A 6,000-nucleotide genomic window follows, 5' to 3' on the forward strand; every position below is an offset into this window, starting at 1 on the left:
GCCCCCAAAACTCAGAACCAATCCTATGAGAAAGGCTTGCAGACCTTAGTGTTCATTGGAATCATCTGGATTGCTTGCTAAAATGCACACATTTGGCGCAACCCCAGCTATTCTGACTCAATAGCCCCGGAGTGGGATCCAGGAAAGTCTATTTTTAAACGAGTATCTAAAGTGTTTCTTATGCAGGTAAACTGAGAATCACAAATAGATACTCCAGCCAGATGTCGTCACCCCTAGAGAGGGGCCTCAGAGGCAGCTCCGCGTGGAGCCATCTGCAAATAGCCTGGGATCAAGACAGGGTCTCCTGAGCTGAGGGGGACCTCTTAGCCAGGCTGTCTGCCAGCACCCCCACCCCAACCCCTGGTGGGGAAAGAGGACTGTAACTTTGGCCTGGATGAAGGTTAAATAAGACTTCAGATATCCTCTCCTGGTAAACAAGCTGCAACAACTTGAAGGTGGAAAAGGGGAAAGAGATTCGGTTCAGCAGATCCTTAATGAACACCAGCTTCTTGCTTAGTGAGGAACACAGTGGACAGGGGACAGTGGGGCAGGGTGGCAGAAAAAGCTGGCAAGCTTCTGAATCCACAGGGCAACCTATAAATGTGTCTAGGGCAGCCCTGAATCCAGTCTCAGGCCAGGGCACACCTGAGGGCTGATGTGAGAAGAGGGTGGCAGTACAGGCTGGGCTTGTGGTATGGAAACATCTCACTGTAAACACTAACTGGAGGACTTTCTCCTTTTCCAGGAAGATATGACCCAGCTGAGAAGCCCTCAGGCCTCGCTGGATGGGGTTTTCTGTCCATCCTGTGCAGTATTTGGAAAAGGTCACAAAAAACTGAGAGGAAACCTAAAAACTGTGGATAACGGAAATATTTTTAGATTTTTTTTCCTTGGGGGAACTGGCAGGCAATGGGAGTTAGGGAGGTTGGAGGGTGGGGGGGGCTTTCTTGAGTTAAAGGGGCTTATATGTGATGTCAATATTTCTTCCTCTGAGAAATGGTATATATATGTGTATAGTGTAAGTGTGTGCATGCATGTGCGTGTGCATGTGTGTATGTGTGAGTGTCTTAAAGCATAACCACAAACTGCAAAAAGCTAGGTAAGCTATTTTGTTGCAGCTCGTAAGGTGGCGAAAAGGGCTCTCCTGTGTTTCTTACTCATAGGCAAGGACAACATGTGCTTTTTGGTGAGCGGCTCATAGTTCCTGAAACGTATGGTGCCAGGGCAAGGGGGCCATCACTGCAGTCAGGCCCTCCGAGGGGTCCTGCAGGCTTCCTACCAGCGGTCTCCGAGGGTGCAGGAGTAACGGGCTGGGCCAGCCTCTCCGCTTATGAGACTGCTTTCCAGGAAGGGAGGTCTGGTGTATCTCATGGGCAAATCTGGTGTGTCTGATGATGCCATCCCTCCTACAGCACCACAAGGACTGAGGTTGGGCAGGTGTGGGGCTCCAGAGGACAGCAGGACACTTTCGCATACTTTGCCAAGTGAGGCCTGCTCAGGCGAGTAGGAGCTGAAAGATGGTGCCTGCCACCCTCTTGGGCTGTGTGCCCATCAGAGCAGGCTCAGCCTGCAAAGGCCCCGCATTCAGAGGTCTTGTAATCTACTTGTTGCAGGAGAAAGAAGGTAAAAAATTGATTTTTTAACAAGGCTATTTTATTGCAGATCTTTCCCAAGAGCTGTTCTGGGAATGGCTGTTTGGTTTTCATATTCCCAGTGGAGAGGGGAACAGGCGGGGCTGGGTATATACCTATTCCAGCTTCTAGTGGGATGGAGTTGGGGTATATAAATTAACCAGGAAGATATTTCCACCAAGCCTGCTGTGAGTCAAGTGAGGGAGTGTTTGGGGTCCCAGGAGACTTGGAGGGGGGGAATTTGGGTAGATTAGGAAAGGAAAGTGCCATATCAGGGTACTTGCAAGCTCACATCCCAGCCAGGGGCCATCCTCCACTTCCCCTGACCCCAGCTGTCCTGTCTCCACTCTGTGAAACCCACAGGGGATGTGATAAACAGGGCCATTAGGGGCATCAGCCACATCGAGCCCCCAGACGATGTGCACTTCAGACGAGCAGTAGCAGGAGGGCTCCCGAAGGCCTTATAAGAAAACCTGTGTGGACAGCCCTTGGTGTACACTAGGACAGAGTAGAGCCCAACGCTCCCAAGCCTTCCTCCTTCCAGCCTCTACCTCCATGCTAGCATTGCTGGTGTTAGAGAGGAATTAACTTCCTGGTCTGTGCCCTTCTCTAGAAGAATATAAGATGCTCCTCCTCCCCACCCCTTCTCAGCCTCCTCCCAAGTCTCTTCCTCTTCTGCACCACCCCCGAGTCCAAACCCACCTCTTGCCCCAGCAATCAGAGCTGGAAAACACCGATGTGGACTCATACAGTATGACAACTGAGATGGGGGAAGCCAGACATGTGAGGATGCTGTCCTCTGAGAGGTGTCCCTGGTCATTAGCCAACTGTGCTGTGGTACTGTGGGTCTGTCCCTTGCTTCTGCTTACACTGGGAGGCCCACTCTTGGCCCACCTCTCCCTCTCAGGGAACCACGTGGAGCCTGGTCTCCCTGGACTGTCCTGAGCATAGGTTTCTGGGGCCTTCTTTGTCACCATCAGAACCCAGAGGAATTCTTCTCCTAAAAAATATTTATGGCACACCAATCTGTGCTGGGCAGTGTCCTAAGCACTTAGACTACATCAGGGAAGAAAACAGACCACATCCCTGTCCTCATGCAGCTTATGTTTTCCTGGAGGAAAGCGGAGACATGAGTCCTTGGCTTTAGGGCTCCCCAGGGTGGGGGCTGTGCAGTCCGGTCAGGGCGGGAGGGGAAACGCAGCTCTGCATGTGAAACTTACCAACCCAGGCAGATGCCCCTTCCCCTTAGCACTACCCTGGCCTCCTGCAGCCCCTCACCTCATGTTCTTCCCACCCCCACAGGATGAAGAGCCCCATGGGCCCAGCCCCTGCCCTGGGAACCAGGCAGCCTTCCAGACCTCAGGGGCTGAGGTGGACAGTTAGGGTAGGCCTTACTTTGGTGACCTTGCTCTTTCCCTCCCAGGCCAGCTCAGGTCACCTGGGCCACTGACCCAGGCCTGTCACTTTGAGAGGGGCAAAACTGAGAGGGGCTTTTCTTAGAGAAAGAGAGCAAGGAGTTTGCCAGGCTTCATGTAGCCGACACATGTCTCAGAATTTTTTTTTTTTTTTTTTTTTTTGAGACGGAGTCTCGCTCTGTCGCCCAGGCTGGAGTGCAGTGGCCCAATCTCAGCTCACTGCAAGCTCCGCCTCCCAGGTTCACGCCATTCTCCTGCCTCAGCCTCCCCAGTAGCTGGGACTACAGGCGCCCACCACCGCGCCCGGCTAATTTTTTTGTATTTTTAGTAGAGACGGGGTTTCACCATGTTAGCCGGGATGGTCTCGATCTCCTGACCTCATGATCCACCCATCTCGGCCTCCCAAAGTGCTGGGATTATTGGCGTAAGCCACCGCGCCTGGCCCATGTCTCAGAATTTTAAGTCCACATTGACTTCACACTACCAGGGCCAATGCCCAAAATAAGAAGTTCCAATTTGGGGCCAAATGAGGAAGGACACAGACTCTGCCCCTACCCTGACCCTGGGATCTCCTGTGCTGGTGGCCAATGACAAATCCAGTCATTGACCACCAGCCACCTTTGCAGTGGGGACCATACTAGCAGCCCTGACTCCACATTCCTCTTGGGGATCCAAGAGGCACCGTTGCTCTCTGAGTGTCCACCTCAGAACGTGGCTGAGCTGGCTGGGAGGAACAAGACTGTGGCTGGGGTGGGCAGGGAAGGGAAGCCGAGGGCTGCTGTGAGGGATGTTGGAGCTTCCCTGTAGCCCACCCTCCCCTTGCTTCATATTTGTAGAGGAACCTTGTGCTGGCCGGGCCCAGTTTCCTTGTGTGACACACTAATGTATTTGCTTTTTTGGAAATATAGAAAATCAATAAATTGCTAGTGTTTCTTTGAACTTTTTCGAGGAGTGGATTCTTTGGGGTGCTGTTGAGGGATGAAGGGGCTACTCATTTCCTTCCGTGATCTCCTCTTACCCTGTACCAGGCAAGGACTGAGAATGCCACCCGAGGGCACAGGGACAGCGCTATCCATGGACACCTGCTCTACAGCAGCACATCTGAGCCTCACTGCAGCTCCGTGACACTAGGATTGCTGTCCTGATTTATAAAAGCAAGACTTAGGGATGGAACAAATACCCCCAGGGTCACACAGCTTGTAAATGTCCCCAAGCCTGAACCCGTCCAGGTCAGGGTATCTGTGGGAAAGAGAAATCCAAAGATGAAGGTCAAGGAGTTGTTGTTTATTTAGTTTTATTTATTTACTTTTTGAGACAGGGTTTTACTCTGTTGCCCAGGCTGGAGGACTCAAGCAATCCTCCCAGCGTAGCCTCCCACTATGGGTCTCACTATGTTGCCCAGGCTGGTCTCGAACTCCTGGACTCAAGTGATCCGTCTGTCTTTGCCTCTCAAAGCACTGGGATTACAGGCATGAGCCACTGTGCCCAGCTGGAGCTGATGTTTATTGAATGCCTATTCTACCGGGGTTCTGTATTGGGTGCTGGAGGGTCACAAAAACAAAGGATGTGATGGGCCCCAGCCTCAAAAGTCTCATAAGGGACAAGACAAGCATAAGGAAACTGAGGCATGTGTAGTAAATTCCAAGTAATGGTGTGGACATAACCACCGTGGGCCATCAGTGCCAGTCAGGGCCACCTGGGTAGAGAAGGTCAGGATGCTTGGGGAAGGGCTGAATGTGAGCTTTTCCCAATTTGAAAGGGTGGTGACTGGCAAGGCCTCCCCTACAGCCCATGGCCCTGACCTCCTGGACCATCCCACAGTTCAGTGATGTCCAGAGAGGTCGGGGAGAAGGAGCTGTACCACAGACAAGAAGAAGATGGCCCATCTGTGGCCCAGACTGTTAAATACACGAGGCCTGGGACATCTGAAAAATGTTTTGAGACCTGAAAAATATGTATTGGCTCCAAAACGTGAGATCAAGTTACAAATTTACTATCAACAAATGTTTAGATTGCTAAGCTTTCATTGAAATACAGCATGCATGCAGAAACATGTACAACTGCAAATACATGCAGCTCAATGAAGCTTCACAAATGAATAGCACCCAGACTGAGAAATTGAACATTACCAGCACCCAAAACCCTGCTCAGACCCCTTCAGGTCACTATCCTCCTCCCCAAGGGTAACCACTGTCCTGACTTGTAACACCATAGGTTAATATCACCTATTTTTGCACTTTATGTAAAGGGAGTCAACAGTCAACAGTAAGTCCGTTCTTATGTCTGGCTATTTTATCTCAACAATATGTTTGCAAGATTCATTCATTCCTACTGCATGTTCCTACCACTGCTGTATAGTAATCTATGTGCAACTATGCTACAATGTAAAATGCAATATTACATCACCACCATTGTTACATCTATTATTTATAAACAACTGGAAACAATTTACGGATTACTTGTCTCACTTCCTAAAAATTCCCACATGTGATATAATTACTGGGAAATTACAACTAACAGTAAATAAATTAGATTTTATGTGGGATGTGGGGGCACTTAACGTGTAGGGGTGCCAAAAAGCTACAGAAGTATTAATTCAGCTGTCCCTGGCCAAGCGGGTGGCAGGCCCTCTGGCCCCTTCAGAGGACTGTCCAGTGAGAGTGACAGGGTCCAGGAACAGATGGGCAAGACCAAACTGGGAGGCACCAGGAGCAGCTGGCAGCCTAAGCTGTGGCAAGGGAAAGGTCTCATGGTGCTGGAGGCTGAGTCTCCCAGACTCCATGTCCAGGCTGCCTCCAGGTCTCTCTACCCTGAGCCCCAAAGCCATTTCCTCCTGTTGCCTTTGGAAGTATTCTAGCGTGCAACCCAATTCTCTCCACGAGAGAGAAAGCATTCATTGTGCATCATTTTTGGAATGCAGTGCATTCTGTCGTCCAACACAGTTGGAGAAAAGA

General features: G+C 50.6%; 1 protein-coding gene across 2 annotated transcripts in view; it reads left to right on the forward strand.

Annotated features, from left to right (window-relative positions):
• Nucleotides 1-3,985, forward strand: part of PKP1 (plakophilin 1) — a 49,474-nt gene extending 45,489 nt beyond the window's left edge. For both annotated transcript variants that reach the window (XM_078002648.1, XM_015120414.3), the window contains one exon: nucleotides 746-3,985. The gene's annotated coding sequence lies outside the window, so the exon portion shown is untranslated. The remainder of the gene's footprint in view (nucleotides 1-745) is intronic.
• Nucleotides 3,986-6,000: the final 2,015 nt, after the last annotated feature.

Source organism: Macaca mulatta, chromosome 1, assembly GCF_049350105.2.
Source record: "Macaca mulatta isolate MMU2019108-1 chromosome 1, T2T-MMU8v2.0, whole genome shotgun sequence".
Taxonomy (NCBI): domain Eukaryota; kingdom Metazoa; phylum Chordata; class Mammalia; order Primates; family Cercopithecidae; genus Macaca; species Macaca mulatta.